Source organism: Phalangium opilio, unplaced genomic scaffold (genome assembly GCF_054372755.1).
Source record: "Phalangium opilio isolate 3A_F unplaced genomic scaffold, DU_Popi_V2 ptg000024l_1, whole genome shotgun sequence".
Lineage (NCBI taxonomy): Eukaryota > Metazoa > Arthropoda > Arachnida > Opiliones > Phalangiidae > Phalangium > Phalangium opilio.
In genome coordinates, this window is record NW_028324155.1 from 11,533,259 (window position 1) to 11,550,759 (window position 17,501).

General features: G+C 38.3%; 22 non-coding genes and 39 pseudogenes across 22 annotated transcripts; 6 read left to right on the plus strand and 55 right to left on the minus strand.

The window, feature by feature from the left end:
* Positions 1-113: 113 nt before the first annotated feature.
* On the plus strand, positions 114-232 carry LOC149693469 (5S ribosomal RNA; annotated as a pseudogene).
* Positions 233-369: 137 nt separating this feature from the next.
* Positions 370-488, plus strand: LOC149693470 (5S ribosomal RNA). The gene has a single exon (XR_016383194.1). It is a non-coding gene; the product is annotated as a 5S ribosomal RNA (ribosomal RNA).
* Positions 489-624: 136 nt separating this feature from the next.
* LOC149693471 (5S ribosomal RNA) lies at positions 625-743 on the plus strand (annotated as a pseudogene).
* Positions 744-880: 137 nt separating this feature from the next.
* LOC149693472 (5S ribosomal RNA) lies at positions 881-983 on the plus strand (annotated as a pseudogene).
* Positions 984-1,103: 120 nt separating this feature from the next.
* LOC149693473 (5S ribosomal RNA) lies at positions 1,104-1,222 on the plus strand. The gene has a single exon (XR_016383121.1). It is a non-coding gene; the product is annotated as a 5S ribosomal RNA (ribosomal RNA).
* Positions 1,223-1,359: 137 nt separating this feature from the next.
* On the plus strand, positions 1,360-1,478 carry LOC149693474 (5S ribosomal RNA; annotated as a pseudogene).
* Positions 1,479-1,869: 391 nt separating this feature from the next.
* Positions 1,870-1,987, minus strand: LOC149693475 (5S ribosomal RNA). Its single transcript, XR_016383352.1, has one exon. It is a non-coding gene; the product is annotated as a 5S ribosomal RNA (ribosomal RNA).
* Positions 1,988-2,121: 134 nt separating this feature from the next.
* LOC149693476 (5S ribosomal RNA) lies at positions 2,122-2,239 on the minus strand. The gene has a single exon (XR_016383353.1). It is a non-coding gene; the product is annotated as a 5S ribosomal RNA (ribosomal RNA).
* Positions 2,240-2,376: 137 nt separating this feature from the next.
* Positions 2,377-2,495, minus strand: LOC149693477 (5S ribosomal RNA; annotated as a pseudogene).
* A 136-nt stretch (positions 2,496-2,631) lies between these two features.
* LOC149693478 (5S ribosomal RNA) lies at positions 2,632-2,750 on the minus strand (annotated as a pseudogene).
* A 362-nt stretch (positions 2,751-3,112) lies between these two features.
* Positions 3,113-3,231, minus strand: LOC149693479 (5S ribosomal RNA; annotated as a pseudogene).
* A 136-nt stretch (positions 3,232-3,367) lies between these two features.
* On the minus strand, positions 3,368-3,486 carry LOC149693480 (5S ribosomal RNA; annotated as a pseudogene).
* A 122-nt stretch (positions 3,487-3,608) lies between these two features.
* LOC149693481 (5S ribosomal RNA) lies at positions 3,609-3,711 on the minus strand (annotated as a pseudogene).
* A 137-nt stretch (positions 3,712-3,848) lies between these two features.
* Positions 3,849-3,967, minus strand: LOC149693482 (5S ribosomal RNA; annotated as a pseudogene).
* A 362-nt stretch (positions 3,968-4,329) lies between these two features.
* LOC149693483 (5S ribosomal RNA) lies at positions 4,330-4,448 on the minus strand (annotated as a pseudogene).
* Positions 4,449-4,584: 136 nt separating this feature from the next.
* LOC149693484 (5S ribosomal RNA) lies at positions 4,585-4,702 on the minus strand (annotated as a pseudogene).
* A 136-nt stretch (positions 4,703-4,838) lies between these two features.
* On the minus strand, positions 4,839-4,957 carry LOC149693485 (5S ribosomal RNA; annotated as a pseudogene).
* A 137-nt stretch (positions 4,958-5,094) lies between these two features.
* On the minus strand, positions 5,095-5,213 carry LOC149693486 (5S ribosomal RNA; annotated as a pseudogene).
* Positions 5,214-5,350: 137 nt separating this feature from the next.
* On the minus strand, positions 5,351-5,468 carry LOC149693487 (5S ribosomal RNA; annotated as a pseudogene).
* A 136-nt stretch (positions 5,469-5,604) lies between these two features.
* Positions 5,605-5,723, minus strand: LOC149693488 (5S ribosomal RNA; annotated as a pseudogene).
* Positions 5,724-6,100: 377 nt separating this feature from the next.
* Positions 6,101-6,219, minus strand: LOC149693489 (5S ribosomal RNA). The gene has a single exon (XR_016383195.1). It is a non-coding gene; the product is annotated as a 5S ribosomal RNA (ribosomal RNA).
* Positions 6,220-6,356: 137 nt separating this feature from the next.
* On the minus strand, positions 6,357-6,474 carry LOC149693490 (5S ribosomal RNA). Its single transcript, XR_016383354.1, has one exon. It is a non-coding gene; the product is annotated as a 5S ribosomal RNA (ribosomal RNA).
* A 136-nt stretch (positions 6,475-6,610) lies between these two features.
* LOC149693491 (5S ribosomal RNA) lies at positions 6,611-6,729 on the minus strand (annotated as a pseudogene).
* A 136-nt stretch (positions 6,730-6,865) lies between these two features.
* LOC149693492 (5S ribosomal RNA) lies at positions 6,866-6,984 on the minus strand (annotated as a pseudogene).
* A 122-nt stretch (positions 6,985-7,106) lies between these two features.
* Positions 7,107-7,209, minus strand: LOC149693493 (5S ribosomal RNA; annotated as a pseudogene).
* Positions 7,210-7,346: 137 nt separating this feature from the next.
* LOC149693494 (5S ribosomal RNA) lies at positions 7,347-7,465 on the minus strand (annotated as a pseudogene).
* Positions 7,466-7,601: 136 nt separating this feature from the next.
* On the minus strand, positions 7,602-7,720 carry LOC149693495 (5S ribosomal RNA; annotated as a pseudogene).
* Positions 7,721-8,083: 363 nt separating this feature from the next.
* LOC149693496 (5S ribosomal RNA) lies at positions 8,084-8,202 on the minus strand. The gene has a single exon (XR_016383196.1). It is a non-coding gene; the product is annotated as a 5S ribosomal RNA (ribosomal RNA).
* A 137-nt stretch (positions 8,203-8,339) lies between these two features.
* LOC149693497 (5S ribosomal RNA) lies at positions 8,340-8,457 on the minus strand. Its single transcript, XR_016383356.1, has one exon. It is a non-coding gene; the product is annotated as a 5S ribosomal RNA (ribosomal RNA).
* A 137-nt stretch (positions 8,458-8,594) lies between these two features.
* On the minus strand, positions 8,595-8,713 carry LOC149693498 (5S ribosomal RNA). Its single transcript, XR_016383197.1, has one exon. It is a non-coding gene; the product is annotated as a 5S ribosomal RNA (ribosomal RNA).
* A 136-nt stretch (positions 8,714-8,849) lies between these two features.
* Positions 8,850-8,968, minus strand: LOC149693499 (5S ribosomal RNA; annotated as a pseudogene).
* A 362-nt stretch (positions 8,969-9,330) lies between these two features.
* LOC149693500 (5S ribosomal RNA) lies at positions 9,331-9,449 on the minus strand. The gene has a single exon (XR_016383198.1). It is a non-coding gene; the product is annotated as a 5S ribosomal RNA (ribosomal RNA).
* Positions 9,450-9,569: 120 nt separating this feature from the next.
* On the minus strand, positions 9,570-9,672 carry LOC149693501 (5S ribosomal RNA; annotated as a pseudogene).
* A 137-nt stretch (positions 9,673-9,809) lies between these two features.
* LOC149693502 (5S ribosomal RNA) lies at positions 9,810-9,928 on the minus strand. The gene has a single exon (XR_016383200.1). It is a non-coding gene; the product is annotated as a 5S ribosomal RNA (ribosomal RNA).
* A 134-nt stretch (positions 9,929-10,062) lies between these two features.
* Positions 10,063-10,180, minus strand: LOC149693503 (5S ribosomal RNA). The gene has a single exon (XR_016383357.1). It is a non-coding gene; the product is annotated as a 5S ribosomal RNA (ribosomal RNA).
* A 137-nt stretch (positions 10,181-10,317) lies between these two features.
* LOC149693504 (5S ribosomal RNA) lies at positions 10,318-10,435 on the minus strand. Its single transcript, XR_016383358.1, has one exon. It is a non-coding gene; the product is annotated as a 5S ribosomal RNA (ribosomal RNA).
* Positions 10,436-10,572: 137 nt separating this feature from the next.
* On the minus strand, positions 10,573-10,691 carry LOC149693505 (5S ribosomal RNA; annotated as a pseudogene).
* Positions 10,692-10,825: 134 nt separating this feature from the next.
* On the minus strand, positions 10,826-10,944 carry LOC149693506 (5S ribosomal RNA; annotated as a pseudogene).
* A 136-nt stretch (positions 10,945-11,080) lies between these two features.
* LOC149693507 (5S ribosomal RNA) lies at positions 11,081-11,199 on the minus strand (annotated as a pseudogene).
* A 362-nt stretch (positions 11,200-11,561) lies between these two features.
* On the minus strand, positions 11,562-11,679 carry LOC149693508 (5S ribosomal RNA). Its single transcript, XR_016383359.1, has one exon. It is a non-coding gene; the product is annotated as a 5S ribosomal RNA (ribosomal RNA).
* Positions 11,680-11,816: 137 nt separating this feature from the next.
* Positions 11,817-11,935, minus strand: LOC149693509 (5S ribosomal RNA). The gene has a single exon (XR_016383296.1). It is a non-coding gene; the product is annotated as a 5S ribosomal RNA (ribosomal RNA).
* A 134-nt stretch (positions 11,936-12,069) lies between these two features.
* LOC149693510 (5S ribosomal RNA) lies at positions 12,070-12,188 on the minus strand (annotated as a pseudogene).
* A 136-nt stretch (positions 12,189-12,324) lies between these two features.
* Positions 12,325-12,443, minus strand: LOC149693511 (5S ribosomal RNA; annotated as a pseudogene).
* Positions 12,444-12,805: 362 nt separating this feature from the next.
* LOC149693512 (5S ribosomal RNA) lies at positions 12,806-12,924 on the minus strand. The gene has a single exon (XR_016383132.1). It is a non-coding gene; the product is annotated as a 5S ribosomal RNA (ribosomal RNA).
* Positions 12,925-13,061: 137 nt separating this feature from the next.
* Positions 13,062-13,180, minus strand: LOC149693513 (5S ribosomal RNA). The gene has a single exon (XR_016383143.1). It is a non-coding gene; the product is annotated as a 5S ribosomal RNA (ribosomal RNA).
* A 136-nt stretch (positions 13,181-13,316) lies between these two features.
* On the minus strand, positions 13,317-13,435 carry LOC149693514 (5S ribosomal RNA; annotated as a pseudogene).
* A 362-nt stretch (positions 13,436-13,797) lies between these two features.
* On the minus strand, positions 13,798-13,916 carry LOC149693515 (5S ribosomal RNA; annotated as a pseudogene).
* A 137-nt stretch (positions 13,917-14,053) lies between these two features.
* LOC149693516 (5S ribosomal RNA) lies at positions 14,054-14,172 on the minus strand. The gene has a single exon (XR_016383155.1). It is a non-coding gene; the product is annotated as a 5S ribosomal RNA (ribosomal RNA).
* A 120-nt stretch (positions 14,173-14,292) lies between these two features.
* LOC149693517 (5S ribosomal RNA) lies at positions 14,293-14,395 on the minus strand (annotated as a pseudogene).
* A 137-nt stretch (positions 14,396-14,532) lies between these two features.
* LOC149693518 (5S ribosomal RNA) lies at positions 14,533-14,651 on the minus strand (annotated as a pseudogene).
* A 137-nt stretch (positions 14,652-14,788) lies between these two features.
* LOC149693519 (5S ribosomal RNA) lies at positions 14,789-14,907 on the minus strand. Its single transcript, XR_016383166.1, has one exon. It is a non-coding gene; the product is annotated as a 5S ribosomal RNA (ribosomal RNA).
* A 120-nt stretch (positions 14,908-15,027) lies between these two features.
* LOC149693520 (5S ribosomal RNA) lies at positions 15,028-15,130 on the minus strand (annotated as a pseudogene).
* Positions 15,131-15,267: 137 nt separating this feature from the next.
* On the minus strand, positions 15,268-15,386 carry LOC149693521 (5S ribosomal RNA; annotated as a pseudogene).
* Positions 15,387-15,523: 137 nt separating this feature from the next.
* LOC149693522 (5S ribosomal RNA) lies at positions 15,524-15,642 on the minus strand. The gene has a single exon (XR_016383235.1). It is a non-coding gene; the product is annotated as a 5S ribosomal RNA (ribosomal RNA).
* A 120-nt stretch (positions 15,643-15,762) lies between these two features.
* Positions 15,763-15,865, minus strand: LOC149693523 (5S ribosomal RNA; annotated as a pseudogene).
* A 136-nt stretch (positions 15,866-16,001) lies between these two features.
* Positions 16,002-16,120, minus strand: LOC149693524 (5S ribosomal RNA; annotated as a pseudogene).
* A 137-nt stretch (positions 16,121-16,257) lies between these two features.
* On the minus strand, positions 16,258-16,376 carry LOC149693525 (5S ribosomal RNA; annotated as a pseudogene).
* A 137-nt stretch (positions 16,377-16,513) lies between these two features.
* LOC149693526 (5S ribosomal RNA) lies at positions 16,514-16,632 on the minus strand (annotated as a pseudogene).
* Positions 16,633-16,764: 132 nt separating this feature from the next.
* LOC149693527 (5S ribosomal RNA) lies at positions 16,765-16,883 on the minus strand. Its single transcript, XR_016383324.1, has one exon. It is a non-coding gene; the product is annotated as a 5S ribosomal RNA (ribosomal RNA).
* Positions 16,884-17,005: 122 nt separating this feature from the next.
* On the minus strand, positions 17,006-17,108 carry LOC149693528 (5S ribosomal RNA; annotated as a pseudogene).
* A 137-nt stretch (positions 17,109-17,245) lies between these two features.
* LOC149693529 (5S ribosomal RNA) lies at positions 17,246-17,364 on the minus strand. Its single transcript, XR_016383177.1, has one exon. It is a non-coding gene; the product is annotated as a 5S ribosomal RNA (ribosomal RNA).
* Between the last annotated feature and the right edge of the window lie 137 nt (positions 17,365-17,501).

Consider the following 17,501-nt stretch of genomic DNA (forward strand, 5'->3'; position numbering starts at 1 on the left):
AATTCCAATAGATATGAAAAAAGCCAACATGTTTTCTTTTTGTTATTGTTTTAAAAAGATGAAGGTTAATTTGTCTCACTTAATTTAAATTCGAATTATTAAATAGCACTCTCGGCAACGGCCATATCACGCTGAAAACACCGGTTCTCGTCCGATCACCGAAGTTAAGCAGCGTCGAGCGCAGTCAGTACTTGCGAGGGAGACCACTTAGGAAAACTGGGTGCCGTTGACTTTTTCACTTTTTTTTCCTCTTTTAAATTCCTATAGATATGAAAAAAGCAAACATATTTTCTTTTTGTTATTGTTTTAAAAAGATGAAGGTCAATTTGTCTCACTTAATTTAAATTCGAATTATTATCTAGCACTGTCGGCAACGGCCATATCACGCTGAAAACACCGGTTCTCGTCGGATCACCGAAGTTAAGCAGCGTCGAGCGCAGTCAGTACTTGGGAGGGAGACCACTTAGGAACACTGCGTGCCGTTGGCTTTTTCACTTTTTTTTCCTCTTTTAAATTCAATAGATATGAAAAAAGCAAACATATTTTCTTTTTGTTATTGTTTTAAAAAGATGATGGTTAATTTGTCTCACTTAATTTAAATTCGAATTATTAAATAGCACTCTCGGCAACGGCCATATCACGCTGAAAACACCGGTTCTCGTCCGATCACCGAAGTTAAGCAGCGTCGAGCGCAGTCAGTACTTGCGAGGGAGACCACTTAGGAAAACTGGGTGCCGTTGACTTTTTCACTTTTTTTTCCTCTTTTAAATTCCTATAGATATGAAAAAAGCAAACATATTTTCTTTTTGTTATTGTTTTAAAAAGATGAAGGTCAATTTGTCTCACTTAATTTAAATTCGAATTATTATCTAGCACTGTCGGCAACGGCAATATCACGCTGAAAACACCGGTTCTCGTCGGATCACCGAAGTTAAGCAGCGTCGAGCGCAGTCAGTACTTGGAAACTTTGCGTGCCGTTGGCTTTTTCACTTTTATTTCCTCTTTTAAATTCCATGAGATATGAAAAAAGCAAACATCTTCTTTTTCTTATTGATTTATAAAGATGAAGGTTAATTAAATTCGAATTATTAAATAGCACTCTCGGCAACGGCCATATCACGCTGAAAACACCGGTTCTCGTCCGATCACCGAAGTTAAGCAGCGTCGAGCGCAGTCAGTACTTGGGAGGGAGACCACTTAGGAACACTGCGTGCCGTTGGCTTTTTCACTTTTTTTTCCTCTTTTAAATTCCAATAGATATGAAAAAAGCAAACATATTTTCTTTTTGTTATTGTTTTAAAAAGATGAAGGTTAATTTGTCTCACTTAATTTAAATTCGAATTATTAAATAGCACTCTCGGCAACGGCCATATCACGCTGAAAACACCGGTTCTCGTCCGATCCTCGAAGTTAAGCAGCGTCGAGCGCAGTCAGTACTTGGGAGGGAGACCACTTAGGAACACTGCGTGCCGTTGGCTTTTTCACTTTTATTTCCTCTTTTAAATTCCAATAGAAATGAAAAAAGCAAACTTATTTTCTTTTTGTTATTGTTTTAAAAAGATGAAGGTTAATTTGTCTCACTTAATTTAAATTCGAATTATTAACTAGCACTCTCGCCAACGGCCATATCGCGCTGAAAACACCGGTTCTAGTCCTATCACCGAAGTTAAGCAGCGTCGAGCGCAGTCAGTGATCCGACGAGAACCGGTGTTTTCAGCGTGATATGGCCGTTGCCGAGAGTGCTAGATAATAATTCGAATTTAAATTAAGTGAGACAAATTGACCATCTTTTTAAAACAATAACAAAAAGAAAATATGTTTGCTTTTTTCATATCTATAGGAATTTAAAAGAGGAAAAAAAAGTGAAAAAGCCAACGGCACGCAGTGTTCCTAAGTGGTCTCCTCCCAAGTACTGACTGCGCTCGACGCTGCTTAACTTCGGTGATCGGACGAGAACCGGTGTTTTCAGCGTGATATGGCCGTTGCCGAGAGTGCTATTTAATAATTCGAATTTAAATTAAGTGAGACAAATTGACCATCTTTTTAAAACAATAACAAAAAGAAAATATGTTTGCTTTTTTCATATCTATAGGAATTTAAAAGAGGAAAAAAAAGTGAAAAAGCCAACGGCACGCAGTGTTCCTAAGTGGTCTCCTCCCAAGTACTGACTGCGCTCGACGCTGCTTAACTTCGGTGATCGGACGAGAACCGGTGTTTTCAGCGTGATATGGCCGTTGCCGAGAGTGCTATTTAATAATTCGAATTTAAATTAAGTGAGACAAATTAACCTTCATCTTTTTAAAACAATAACAAAAAGATAATATGTTTGCTTTTTTCATATCTATAGGAATTTAAAAGAGGAAAAAAAAGTGAAAAAGCCAACGGCGCGCAGTGTTCCTAAGTGGTCTCCCTCCCAAGTACTGACTGCGCTCGACGCTGCTTAACTTCGGTGATCCGACGAGAACCGGTGTTTTCAGCGTGATATGGCCGTTGCCGAGAGTGCTAGATAATAATTCGAACTTAAATTAAGTGAGACAAATTGACCTTCATCTTTTTAAAACAATAACAAAAAGAAAATATGTTTGCTTTTTTCATATCTATAGGAATTTAAAAGAGGAAAAAAAGTGAAAAAGCCAACGGAACGCAGTGTTCCTAAGTGGTCTCCCTCCCAAGTACTGACTGCGCTCGACGCTGCTTAACTTCGGTTATCGGACGAGAACCGGTGTTTTCAGCGTGATATGGCCGTTGCCGAGAGTGCTATTTAATAATTCGAATATAATTAACCTTCATCTTTATAAATCAATAAGAAAAAGAAGATATGTTTGCTTTTTTCATATCTCATGGAATTTAAAAGAGGAAATAAAAGTGAAAAAGCCAACGGCACGCAAAGTTTCCAAGTACTGACTGCGCTTGACGCTGCTAAACTTCGGTGATCGGACGAGAACCGGTGTTTTCAGCGTGATATGGCCGTTGCCGAGAGTGCTAGATAATAATTCGAATTTAAATTAAGTGAGAGAAATTAACCATCATCTTTTTAAAACAATAACAAAAAGAAAATATGTTTGCTTTTTTCATATCTATTGGAATTTAAAAGAGGAAAAAAAAGTGAAAAAGCCAACGGCGCGCAGTGTTCCTAAGTGGTCTCCCTCCCAAGTACTGACTGCGCTCGAAGCTGCTTAACTTCGGTGATCCGACGAGAACCGGTGTTTTCAGCGTGATATGGCCGTTGCCGAGAGTGCTAGATAATAATTCGAACTTAAATTAAGTGAGACAAATTGAACTTCATCTTTTTAAAACAATAACAAAAAGAAAATATGTTTGCTTTTTTCATATCTATAGGAATTTAAAAGAGGAAAAAAAGTGAAAAAGCCAACGGAACGCAGTGTTCCTAAGTGGTCTCCCTCCCAAGTACTGACTGCGCTCGACGCTGCTTAACTTCGGTTATCGGACGAGAACCGGTGTTTTCAGCGTGATATGGCCGTTGCCGAGAGTGCTATTTAATAATTCGAATATAATTAACCTTCATCTTTATAAATCAATAAGAAAAAGAAGATATGTTTGCTTTTTTCATATCTCATGGAATTTAAAAGAGGAAATAAAAGTGAAAAAGCCAACGGCACGCAAAGTTTCCAAGTACTGACTGCGCTCGACGCTGCTAAACTTCGGTGATCGGACGAGAACCGGTGTTTTCAGCGTGATATGGCCGTTGCCGAGAGTGCTAGATAATAATTCGAATTTAAATTAAGTGAGAGAAATTAACCATCATCTTTTTAAAACAATAACAAAAAGAAAATATGTTTGCTTTTTTCATATCTATTGGAATTTAAAAGAGGAAAAAAAAGTGAAAAAGCCAACGGCTCGCAGTGTTCCTAAGTGGTCTCCCGCACAAGTACTGACTGGGCTCGACGCTGCTTAACTTCGGTGATCGGACGAGAAACGGTGTTTTCAGCGTGATATGGCCGTTGCCGAGAGTGCTATTTAATAATTTGAGTTTAATTAACCTTCATCTTTATAAATCAATAAGAAAAAGAAGATATGTTTGCTTTTTTCATATCTGATGGAATTTAAAAGAGGAAATAAAAGTGAAGATGCCAACGCCACGCAAAGTTTCCAAGTACTGTCTGCGCTCGACGCTGCTTAACTTCGGTGATCGGACGAGAACCGGTGTTTTCAGCGTGATATGGCCGTTGCCGAGAGTGCTATTTAATAATTCGAATTTAAATTAAGTGAGACAAATTAACCTTCATCTTTTTAAAACAATAACAAAAAGAAAATATGTTGGCTTTTTTCATATCTATTGGAATTTAAAAGAGGAAAAAAAAGTGAAAAAGCCAACGGCTCGCAGTGTTCCTAAGTGGTCTCCCTCCCAAGTACTGACTGCGCTCGACGCTGCTTAACTTCTCGGATCCGACGAGAACCGGTGTTTTCAGCGTGATATGGCCGTTGCCGAGAGTGCTAGATAATAATTCGAATTTAAATTAAGTGAGACAAATTGACCTTCATCTTTTTAAAACAATAACAAAAAGAAAATATGTTTGCTTTTTTCATATCTATAGGAATTTAAAAGAGGAAAAAAAGTGAAAAAGCCAACGGCACGCAGTGTTCCTAAGTGGTCTCCTCCCAAGTACTGACTGCGCTCGACGCTGCTTAACTTCGGTGATCGGACGAGAACCGGTGTTATCAGCGTGATATGGCCGTTGCCGAGAGTGCTATTTAATAATTCGAATTTAAATTAAGTGAGAAAATTAACCTTCATCTTTTTAAAACAATAACAAAAAGAAAATATGTTGGCTTTTTTCATATCTATTGGAATTTAAAAGTGGAAAAAAAAGTGAAAAAGCCAACTTCGCGCAGTGTTCCTACGTGGTCTCCCTCCCAAGTACTGACTGCGCTCGACGCTGCTTAACTTCGGAGATCCGACGAGAACCGGTGTTTTCAGCGTGATATGGCCGTTGCCGAGAGTGCTAGATAATAATTCGAATTTAAATTAAGTGAGACAAATTGACCTTCATCTTTTTAAAACAATAACAAAAAGTAAATATGTTTGCTTTTTTCATATCTATAGGAATTTAAAAGAGGAAAAAAAAGTGAAAAAGCCAACGGCACGCAGTGTTCCTAAGTGGTCTCCCTCCCAAGTACTGACTGCGCTCGACGCTGCTTAACTTCGGGGATCCGACGAGAACCGGTGTTTTCAGCGTGATATGGCCGTTGCCGAGAGTGCTAGATAATAATTCGAATTTAAATTAAGTGAGACAAATTGACCTTCATCTTTTTAAAACAATAACAAAAAGAAAATATGTTTGCTTTTTTCATATCTATAGGAATTTAAAAGAGGAAAAAAAAGTGAAAAAGCCAACGGCACGCAGTGTTCCTAAGTGGTCTCCTCCCAAGTACTGACTGCGCTCGACGCTGCTTAACTTCGGTGATCGGACGAGAACCGGTGTTATCAGCGTGATATGGCCGTTGCCGAGAGTGCTATTTAATAATTCGAATTTAAATTAAGTGAGAAAATTAACCTTCATCTTTTTAAAACAATAACAAAAAGAAAATATGTTGGCTTTTTTCATATCTATTGGAATTTAAAAGAGGAAAAAAAAGTGAAAAAGCCAACTTCGCGCAGTGTTCCTAAGTGGTCTCCCTCCAAAGTACTGACTGCGCTCGACGCTGCTTAACTTCGGAGATCCGACGAGAACCGGTGTTTTCAGCGTGATATGGCCGTTGCCGAGAGTGCTAGATAATAATTCGAATTTAAATTAAGTGAGACAAATTGACCTTCATCTTTTTAAAACAATAACAAAAAGTAAATATGTTTGCTTTTTTCATATCTATAGGAATTTAAAAGAGGAAAAAAAAGTGAAAAAGCCAACGGCACGCAAAGTTTCCAAGTACCTACTGCGCTCGACGCTGCTTAACTTCGGTGATCGGACGAGAACCGGTGTTTTTAGCGTGATATGGCTGTTGCCGAGAGTGCTAGATAATAATTCGAATTTAAATTAAGTGAGACAAATTAACCATCATCTTTTTAAAACAATAACAAAAAGAAAATATGTTTGCTTTTTTCATATCTATTGGAATTTAAAAGAGGAAAAAAAATTGAAAAAGCCAACGGCACGCAGTGTTCCTAAGTGGTCTCCCTCCCAAGTACTGACTGCGCTCGACGCTGCTTAACTTCGGTGATCCGACGAGAACCGGTGTTTTCAGCGTGATATGGCCGTTGCCGAGAGTGCTATTTAATAATTCGAATTTAAATTAAGTGAGACAAATTGACCTTCATCTTTTTAAAACAATAACAAAAAGAAAATATGTTTGCTTTTTTCATATCTATAGGAATTTAAAAGAGGAAAAAAAAGTGAAAAAGCCAACGGCACGCAGTGTTCCTAAGTGGTCTCCTCCCAAGTACTGACTGCGCTCGACGCTGCTTAACTTCGGTGATCGGACGAGAACCGGTGTTTTCAGCGTGATATGGCCGTTGCCGAGAGTGCTATTTAATAATTCGAATTTAAATTAGTTGAGACAAATTAACCTTCATCTTTTTAAAACAATAACAAAAAGAAAATATGTTGGCTTTTTTCATATCTATTGGAATTTAAAAGAGGAAAAAAAGTGAAAAAGCCAACGGCGCGCAGTGTTCCTAAGTGGTCTCCCTCCCAAGTACTGACTGCGCTCGACGCTGCTTAACTTCGGTGATCCGACGAGAACCGGTGTTTTCAGCGTGATATGGCCGTTGCCGAGAGTGCTAGATAATAATTCGAACTTAAATTAAGTGAGACAAATTGACCTTCATCTTTTTAAAACAATAACAAAAAGAAAATATGTGTGCTTTTTTCATATCTATAGGAATTTAAAAGAGGAAAAAAAGTGAAAAAGCCAACGGAACGCAGTGTTCCTAAGTGGTCTCCCTCCCAAGTACTGACTGCGCTCGACGCTGCTTAACTTCGGTTATCGGACGAGAACCGGTGTTTTCAGCGTGATATGGCCGTTGCCGAGAGTGCTATTTAATAATTCGAATATAATTAACCTTCATCTTTATAAATCAATAAGAAAAAGAAGATATGTTTGCTTTTTTCATATCTCATGGAATTTAAAAGAGGAAATAAAAGTGAAAAAGCCAACGGCACGCAAAGTTTCCAAGTACTGACTGCGCTCGACGCTGCTAAACTTCGGTGATCGGACGAGAACCGGTGTTTTCAGCGTGATATGGCCGTTGCCGAGAGTGCTAGATAATAATTCGAATTTAAATTAAGTGAGAGAAATTAACCATCATCTTTTTAAAACAATAACAAAAAGAAAATATGTTTGCTTTTTTCATATCTATTGGAATTTAAAAGAGGAAAAAAAAGTGAAAAAGCCAACGGCGCGCAGTGTTCCTAAGTGGTCTCCCTCCCAAGTACTGACTGCGCTCGACGCTGCTTAACGTCGGTGATCCGACGAGAACCGGTGTTTTCAGCGTGATATGGCCGTTGCCGAGAGTGCTAGATAATAATTCGAACTTAAATTAAGTGAGACAAATTGACCTTCATCTTTTTAAAACAATAACAAAAAGAAAATATGTTTGCTTTTTTCATATCTATAGGAATTTAAAAGAGGAAAAAAAGTGAAAAAGCCAACGGAACGCAGTGTTCCTAAGTGGTCTCCCTCCCAAGTACTGACTGCGCTCGACGCTGCTTAACTTCGGTTATCGGACGAGAACCGGTGTTTTCAGCGTGATATGGCCGTTGCCGAGAGTGCTATTTAATAATTCGAATATAATTAACCTTCATCTTTATAAATCAATAGGAAAAAGAAGATATGTTTGCTTTTTTCATATCTCATGGAATTTAAAAGAGGAAATAAAAGTGAAAAAGCCTACGGCACGCAAAGTTTCCAAGTACTGACTGCGCTCGACGCTGCTAAACTTCGGTGATCGGACGAGAACCGGTGTTTTCAGCGTGATATGGCCGTTGCCGAGAGTGCTAGATAATAATTCGAATTTAAATTAAGTGAGAGAAATTAACCATCATCTTTTTAAAACAATAACAAAAAGAAAATATGTTTGCTTTTTTCATATCTATTGGAATTTAAAAGAGGAAAAAAAAAGTGAAAAAGCCAACGGCACGCAGTGTTCCTAAGTGGTCTCCCTCCCAAGTACTGACTGCGCTCGACGCTGCTTAACTTCGGTGATCCGACGAGAACCGGTGTTTTCAGCGTGATATGGCCGTTGCCGAGAGTGCTATTTAATAATTCGAATTTAAATTAAGTGAGACAAATTGACCTTCATCTTTTTAAAACAATAACAAAAAGAAAATATGTTTGCTTTTTTCATATCTATAGGAATTTAAAAGAGGAAAAAAAAGTGAAAAAGCCAACGGCACGCAGTGTTCCTAAGTGGTCTCCTCCCAAGTACTGACTGCGCTCGACGCTGCTTAACTTCGGTGATCGGACGAGAACCGGTGTTTTCAGCGTGATATGGCCGTTGCCGAGAGTGCTATTTAATAATTCGAATTTAAATTAAGTGAGACAAATTAACCTTCATCTTTTTAAAACAATAACAAAAAGATAATATGTTTGCTTTTTTCATATCTATAGGAATTTAAAAGAGGAAAAAAAAGTGAAAAAGCCAACGGCACGCAGTGTTCCTAAGTGGTCTCCCTCCCAAGTACTGACTGCGCTCGACGCTGCTTAACTTCGGTGATCCGACGAGAACCGGTGTTTTCAGCGTGATATGGCCGTTGCCGAGAGTGCTAGATAATAATTCGAACTTAAATTAAGTGAGACAAATTGACCTTCATCTTTTTAAAACAATAACAAAAAGAAAATATGTTTGCTTTTTTCATATCTATAGGAATTTAAAAGAGGAAAAAAAGTGAAAAAGCCAACGGAACGCAGTGTTCCTAAGTGGTCTCCCTCCCAAGTACTGACTGCGCTCGACGCTGCTTAACTTCGGTTATCGGACGAGAACCGGTGTTTTCAGCGTGATATGGCCGTTGCCGAGAGTGCTATTTAATAATTCGAATATAATTAACCTTCATCTTTATAAATCAATAAGAAAAAGAAGATATGTTTGCTTTTTTCATATCTCATGGAATTTAAAAGAGGAAATAAAAGTGAAAAAGCCAACGGCACGCAAAGTTTCCAAGTACTGACTGCGCTCGACGCTGCTAAACTTCGGTTATCGGACGAGAACCGGTGTTTTCAGCGTGATATGGCCGTTGCCGAGAGTGCTAGATAATAATTCGAATTTAAATTAAGTGAGAGAAATTAACCATCATCTTTTTAAAACAATAACAAAAAGAAAATATGTTTGCTTTTATCATATCTATTGGAATTTAAAAGAGGAAAAAAAAGTGAAAAAGCCAACGGCACGCAGTGTTCCTAAGTGGTCTCCCTCCCAAGTACTGACTGCGCTCGACGCTGCTTAACTTCGGTGATCCGACGAGAACCGGTGTTTTCAGCGTGATATGGCCGTTGCCGAGAGTGCTATTTAATAATTCGAATTTAATTAACCTTCATCTTTATAAATCAATAAGAAAAAGAAGATGTTTGCTTTTTTCATATCTCATGGAATTTAAAAGAGGAAATAAAAGTGAAAAAGCCAACGGCACGCAAAGTTTCCAAGTACTGACTGCGCTCGACGCTGCTTAACTTCGGTGATCGGACGAGAACCGGTGTTTTCAGCGTGATATGGCCGTTGCCGAGAGTGCTAGATAATAATTCGAATTTAAATTAAGTGAGACAAATTAACCATCATCTTTTTAAAACAATAACAAAAAGAAAATATGTTTGCTTTTTTCATATCTATTGGAATTTAAAAGAGGAAAAAAAATTGAAAAAGCCAACGGCACGCAGTGTTCCTAAGTGGTCTCCCTCCCAAGTACTGACTGCGCTCGACGCTGCTTAACTTCGGTGATCCGACGAGAACCGGTGTTTTCAGCGTGATATGGCCGTTGCCGAGAGTGCTATTTAATAATTCGAATTTAAATTAAGTGAGACAAATTGACCATCTTTTTAAAACAATAACAAAAAGAAAATATGTTTGCTTTTTTCATATCTATAGGAATTTAAAAGAGGAAAAAAAAGTGAAAAAGCCAACGGCACGCAGTGTTCCTAAGTGGTCTCCTCCCAAGTACTGACTGCGCTCGACGCTGCTTAACTTCGGTGATCGGACGAGAACCGGTGTTTTCAGCGTGATATGGCCGTTGCCGAGAGTGCTATTTAATAATTCGAATTTAAATTAAGTGAGACAAATTAACCTTCATCTTTTTAAAGCAATAACAAAAAGATAATATGTTTGCTTTTTTCATATCTATAGGAATTTAAAAGAGGAAAGAAAAGTGAAAAAGCCAACGGCACGCAGTGTTCCTAAGTGGTCTCCTCCCAAGTACTGACTGCGCTCGACGCTGCTTAACTTCGGTGATCGGACGAGAACCGGTGTTTTCAGCGTGATATGGCCGTTGCCGAGAGTGCTATTTAATAATTCGAATTTAAATTAAGTGAGACAAATTAACCTTCATCTTTTTAAAACAATAACAAAAAGATAATATGTTTGCTTTTTTCATATCTATAGGAATTTAAAAGATAAAAAAAAAGTGAAAAAGCCAACGGCACCCAGTTTTCCTAAGTGGTCTCCCTCCCAAGTACTGACTGCGCTCGACGCTGCTTAACTTCGGTGATCGGACGAGAACCGGGGTTTTCAGCGTGATATGGCCGTTGCCGAGAGTGCTATTTAATAATTCGAATTTAAATTAAGTGAGACAAATTAACCATCTTTTTAAAACAATAACAAAAAGAAAATATGTTGGCTTTTTTCATATCTATTGGAATTTAAAAGAGGAAAAAAAAGTGAAAAAGCCAACGGCGCGCAGTGTTCCTAAGTTTTCTCCCTCCCAAGTACTGACTGCGCTCGACGCTGCTTAACTTCGGTGATCCGACGAGAACCGGTGTTTTCAGCGTGATATGGCCGTTGCCGAGAGTGCTAGATAATAATTCGAACTTAAATTAAGTGAGACAAATTGACCTTCATCTTTTTAAAACAATAACAAAAAGAAAATATGTTTGCTTTTTTCATATCTATAGGAATTTAAAAGAGGAAAAAAAGTGAAAAAGCCAACGGAACGCAGTGTTCCTAAGTGGTCTCCCTCCCAAGTACTGACTGCGCTCGACGCTGCTTAACTTCGGTTATCGGACGAGAACCGGTGTTTTCAGCGTGATATGGCCGTTGCCGAGAGTGCTATTTAATAATTCGAATATAATTAACCTTCATCTTTATAAATCAATAAGAAAAAGAAGATATGTTTGCTTTTTTCATATCTCATGGAATTTAAAAGAGGAAATAAAAGTGAAAAAGCCAACGGCACGCAAAGTTTCCAAGTACTGACTGCGCTCGACGCTGCTAAACTTCGGTGATCGGACGAGAACCGGTGTTTTCAGCGTGGTATGGCCGTTGCCGAGAGTGCTAGATAATAATTCGAATTTAAATTAAGTGAGAGAAAATAACCATCATCTTTTTCAAACAATAACAAAAAGAAAATATGTTTGCTTTTTTCATATCTATTGGAATTTAAAAGAGGAAAGAAAAGTGAAAAAGCCAACGGCACGCAGTGTTCCTAAGTGGTCTCCTCCCAAGTACTGACTGCGCTCGACGCTGCTTAACTTCGGTGATCGGACGAGAACCGGTGTTTTCAGCGTGATATGGCCGTTGCCGAGAGTGCTATTTAATAATTCGAATTTAAATTAAGTGAGACAAATTAACCTTCATCTTTTTAAAACAATAACAAAAAGATAATATGTTTGCTTTTTTCATATCTATAGGAATTTAAAAGAGGAAAAAAAAGTGAAAAAGCCAACGGCACCCAGTTTTCCTAAGTGGTCTCCCTCCCAAGTACTGACTGCGCTCGACGCTGCTTAACTTCGGTGATCGGACGAGAACCGGTGTTTTCAGCGTGATATGGCCGTTGCCGAGAGTGCTATTTAATAATTCGAATTTAAATTAAGTGAGACAAATTAACCATCTTTTTAAAACAATAACAAAAAGAAAATATGTTGGCTTTTTTCATATCTATTGGAATTTAAAAGAGGAAAAAAAAGTGAAAAAGCCAACGGCGCGCAGTGTTCCTAAGTTTTCTCCCTCCCAAGTACTGACTGCGCTCGACGCTGCTTAACTTCGGTGATCCGACGAGAACCGGTGTTTTCAGCGTGATATGGCCGTTGCCGAGAGTGCTAGATAATAATTCGAACTTAAATTAAGTGAGACAAATTGACCTTCATCTTTTTAAAACAATAACAAAAAGAAAATATGTTTGCTTTTTTCATATCTATAGGAATTTAAAAGAGGAAAAAAAGTGAAAAAGCCAACGGAACGCAGTGTTCCTAAGTGGTCTCCCTCCCAAGTACTGACTGCGCTCGACGCTGCTTAACTTCGGTTATCGGACGAGAACCGGTGTTTTCAGCGTGATATGGCCGTTGCCGAGAGTGCTATTTAATAATTCGTATATAATTAACCTTCATCTTTATAAATCAATAAGAAAAAGAAGATATGTTTGCTTTTTTCATATCTCATGGAATTTAAAAGAGGAAATAAAAGTGAAAAAGCCAACGGCACGCAAAGTTTCCAAGTACTGACTGCGCTCGACGCTGCTAAACTTCGGTGATCGGACGAGAACCGGTGTTTTCAGCGTGGTATGGCCGTTGCCGAGAGTGCTAGATAATAATTCGAATTTAAATTAAGTGAGAGAAAATAACCATCATCTTTTTCAAACAATAACAAAAAGAAAATATGTTTGCTTTTTTCATATCTATTGGAATTTAAAAGAGGAAAAAAAAGTGAAAAAGCCAACGGCACGCAGTGTTCCTAAGTGGTCTCCCTCCCAAGTACTGACTGCGCTCGACGCTGCTTAACTTCGGTGATCGGACGAGAACCGGTGTTTTCAGCGTGATATGGCCGTTGCCGAGAGTGCTAGATAATAATTCGAATTTAAATTAAGTGAGACAAATTAACCTTCATCTTTTTAAAACAATAACAAAAAGAAAATATGTTTGCTTTTTTCATATCTATTGGAATTTAAAAGAGGAAAAAAAAGTGAAAAAGCCAACGGCACGCAGTGTTCCTAAGTGGTCTCCCTCCCAAGTACTGACTGCGCTCGACGCTGCTTAACTTCGGTGATCGGACGAGAACCGGTGTTTTCAGCGTGATATGGCCGTTGCCGAGAGTGCTAGATAATAATTCGAACTTAAATTAAGTGAGACAAATTGACCTTCATCTTTTTAAAACAATAACAAAAAGAAAATATGTTTGCTTTTTTCATATCTATAGGAATTTAAAAGAGGAAAAAAAGTGAAAAAGCCAACGGAACGCAGTGTTCCTAAGTGGTCTCCCTCCCAAGTACTGACTGCGCTCGACGATGCTTAACTTCGGTTATCGGACGAGAACCGGTGTTTTCAGCGTGATATGGCCGTTGCCGAGAGTGCTATTTAATAATTCGAATATAATTAACCTTCATCTTTATAAATCAATAAGAAAAAGAAGATATGTTTGCTTTTTTCATATCTCATGGAATTTAAAAGAGGAAATAAAAGTGAAAAAGCCAACGGCACGCAAAGTTTCCAAGTACTGACTGCGCTCGACGCTGCTAAACTTCGGTGATCGGACGAGAACCGGTGTTTTCAGCGTGGTATGGCCGTTGCCGAGAGTGCTAGATAATAATTCGAATTTAAATTAAGTGAGAGAAAATAACCATCATCTTTTTCAAACAATAACAAAAAGAAAATATGTTTGCTTTTTTCATATCTATTGGAATTTAAAAGAGGAAAAAAAAGTGAAAAAGCCAACGGCACGCAGTGTTCCTAAGTGGTCTCTCTCCCAAGTACTGACTGCGCTCGACGCTGCTTTACTTCGGTGATCGGACGAGAACCGGTGTTTTCAGCGTGATATGGCCGTTGCCGAGAGTGCTTTTTAATAATTCGAATTTAAATTAAGTGAGACAAATTAACCTTCATCTTTTTAAAACAATAACAAAAAGAAAATATGTTTGCTTTTTTCATATCTATTGGAATTTAAAAGAGGAAAAAAAAGTGAAAAAGCCAACGGCACGCAGTGTTCCTAAGTGGTCTCCCTCCCAAGTACTGACTGCGCTCGACGCTGCTTAACTTCGGTGATCGGACGAGAACCGGTGTTTTCAGCGTGATATGGCCGTTGCCGAGAGTGCTATTTAATAATTCGAATTTAATTAACCTTCATCTTTATAAATCAATAAGAAAAAGAAGATGTTTGCTTTTTTCATATCTCATGGAATTTAAAAGAGGAAATAAAAGTGAAAAAGCCAACGGCACGCAAAGTTTCCAAGTACTGACTGCGCTCGACGCTGCTTAACTTCGGTGATCGGACGAGAACCGGTGTTTTCAGCGTGATATGGCCGTTGCCGAGAGTGCTAGATAATAATTCGAATTTAAATTAAGTGAGACAAATTAACCATCATCTTTTTAAAACAATAACAAAAAGAAAATATGTTTGCTTTTTTCATATCTATAGGAATTTAAAAGAGGAAAAAAAAGTGAAAAAGTCAACGGCACCCAGTTTTCCTAAGTGGTCTCCCTCGCAAGTACTGACTGCGCTCGACGCTGCTTAACTTCGGTGATCGGACGAGAACCGGTGTTTTCAGCGTGATATGGCCGTTGCCGAGAGTGCTATTTAATAATTCGAATTTAAATTAAGTGAGACAAATTAACCTTCATCTTTTTAAAACAATAACAAAAAGAAAATATGTTGGCTTTTTTCATATCTATTGGAATTTAAAAGAGGAAAAAAAAGTGAAAAAGCCAACGGCACGCAGTGTTCCTAAGTGGTCTCCCTCCCAAGTACTGACTGCGCTCGACGCTGCTTAACTTCGGTGATCGGACGAGAACCGGTGTTTTCAGCGTGATATGGCCGTTGCCGAGAGTGCTATTTAATAATTCGAATTTAATTAACCTTCATCTTTATAAATCAATAAGAAAAAGAAGATGTTTGCTTTTTTCATATCTCATGGAATTTAAAAGAGGAAATAAAAGTGAAAAAGCCAACGGCTCGCAAAGTTTCCAAGTACTGACTGCGCTCGACGCTGCTTAACTTCGGTGATCGGACGAGAACCGGTGTTTTCAGCGTGATATGGCCGTTGCCGAGAGTGCTAGATAATAATTCGAATTTAAATTAAGTGAGACAAATTAACCATCATCTTTTTAAAACAATAACAAAAAGAAAATATGTTTGCTTTTTTCATATCTATAGGAATTTAAAAGAGGAAAAAAAAGTGAAAAAGTCAACGGCACCCAGTTTTCCTAAGTGGTCTCCCTCGCAAGTACTGACTGCGCTCAACGCTGCTTAACTTCGGTGATCGGACGAGAACCGGTGTTTTCAGCGTGATATGGCCGTTGCCGAGAGTGCTATTTAATAATTCGAATTTAAATTAAGTGAGACAAATTAACCTTCATCTTTTTAAAACAATAACAAAAAGAAAATATGTTGGCTTTTTTCATATCTATTGGAATTTAAAAGAGGAAAAAAAAGTGAAAAAGCCAACGGCACGCAGTGTTCCTAAGTGGTCTCCCTCCCATGTACTGACTGCGCTCGACGCTGCTTAACTTCGGTGATCGGACGAGAACCGGTGTTTTCAGCGTGATATGGCCGTTGCCGAGAGTGCTAGATAATAATTCGAATTTAATTAACCTTCATCTTTATAAATCAATAAGAAAAAGAAGATGTTTGCTTTTTTCATATCTCATGGAATTTAAAAGAGGAAATAAAAGTGAAAAAGCCAACGGCACGCAAAGTTTCCAAGTACTGACTGCGCTCGACGCTGCTTAACTTCGGTGATCGGACGAGAACCGGTGTTTTCAGCATGATATGGCCGTTGCCGAGAGTGCTAGATAATAATTCGAATTTAAATTAAGTGAGACAAATTAACCATCATCTTTTTAAAACAATAACAAAAAGAAAATATGTTTGCTTTTTTCATATCTATTGGAATTTAAAAGAGGAAAAAAAGTGAAAAAGCCAACGGCACGCAGTGTTCCTAAGTGGTCTCCCTCCCAAGTACTGACTGCGCTCGACGCTGCTTAACTTCGGTGATCCGACGAGAACCGGTGTTTTCAGCGTGATATTGCCGTTGCCGACAGTGCTAGATAATAATTCGAATTTAAATTAAGTGAGACAAATTGACCTTCATCTTTTTAAAACAATAACAAAAAGAAAATATGTTTGCTTTTTTCATATCTATAGGAATTTAAAAGAGGAAACAAAAGTGAAAAAGTCAACGGCACCCAGTTTTCCTAAGTGGTCTCCCTCGCAAGTACTGACTGCGCTCGACGCTGCTTAACTTCGGTGATCGGACGAGAACCGGTGTTTTCAGCGTGATATGGCCGTTGCCGAGAGTGCTATTTAATAATTCGAATTTAAATTAAGTGAGACAAATTAACCTTCATCTTTTTAAAACAATAACAAAAAGAAAATATGTTGGCTTTTTTCATATCTATTGGAATTTAAAAGAGGAAAAAAAAGTGAAAAAGCCAACGGCGCGCAGTGTTCCTAAGTGGTCTCCCTCCCAAATACTGACTGCGCTCGACGCCGCTTAACTTCGGTGATCCGACGAGAACCGGTGTTTTCAGCGTGATATGGCCGTTGCCGAGAGTGCTAGATAATAATTCGAACTTAAATTAAGTGAGACAAATTGACCATCTTTTTAAAACAATAACAAAAAGAAAATATGTTTGCTTTTTCATATCTATAGGAATTTAAAAGAGGATAAAAAGTGAAAAAGCCAACGGCACGCAGTGTTCCTAAGTGGTCTCCCTCCCAAGTACTGACTGCGCTCGACGCTGCTTAACTTCGGTTATCGGACGAGAACCGGTGTTTTCAGCGTGATATGGCCGTTGCCGAGAGTGCTATTTAATAATTCGAATTTAATTAACCTTCATCTTTATAAATCAATAAGAAAAAGAAGATATGTTTGCTTTTTTCATATCTCATGGAATTTAAAAGAGGAAATAAAAGTGAAAAAGCCAACGGCACGCAAAGTTTCCAAGTACTGACTGCGCTCGACGCTGCTTAACTTCGGTGATCGGACGAGAACCGGTGTTTTCAGCGTGATATGGCCGTTGCCGAGAGTGCTAGATAATAATTCGAATTTAAATTAAGTGAGACAAATTAACCATCATCTTTTTAAAACAATAACAAAAAGAAAATATGTTTGCTTTTTTCATATCTTTTGGAATTTGAAAGAGGAAAAAAAAGTGAAAAAGCCAACGGCACGCAGTGTTCCTAAGTGGTCTCCCTCCCAAGTACTGACTGCGCTCGACGCTGCTTAACTTCGGTGATCGGACGAGAACCGGTGTTTTCAGCGTGATATGGCCGTTGCCGAGAGTGCTTTTTAATAATTCGAATTTAAACTAAGTGAGACAAATTAACCATCATCTTTTTAAAACAATAACAAAAAGAAAATATGTTTGCTTTTTTCATATCTATTGGAATTTAAAAGAGGAAAAAAAAGTGAAAA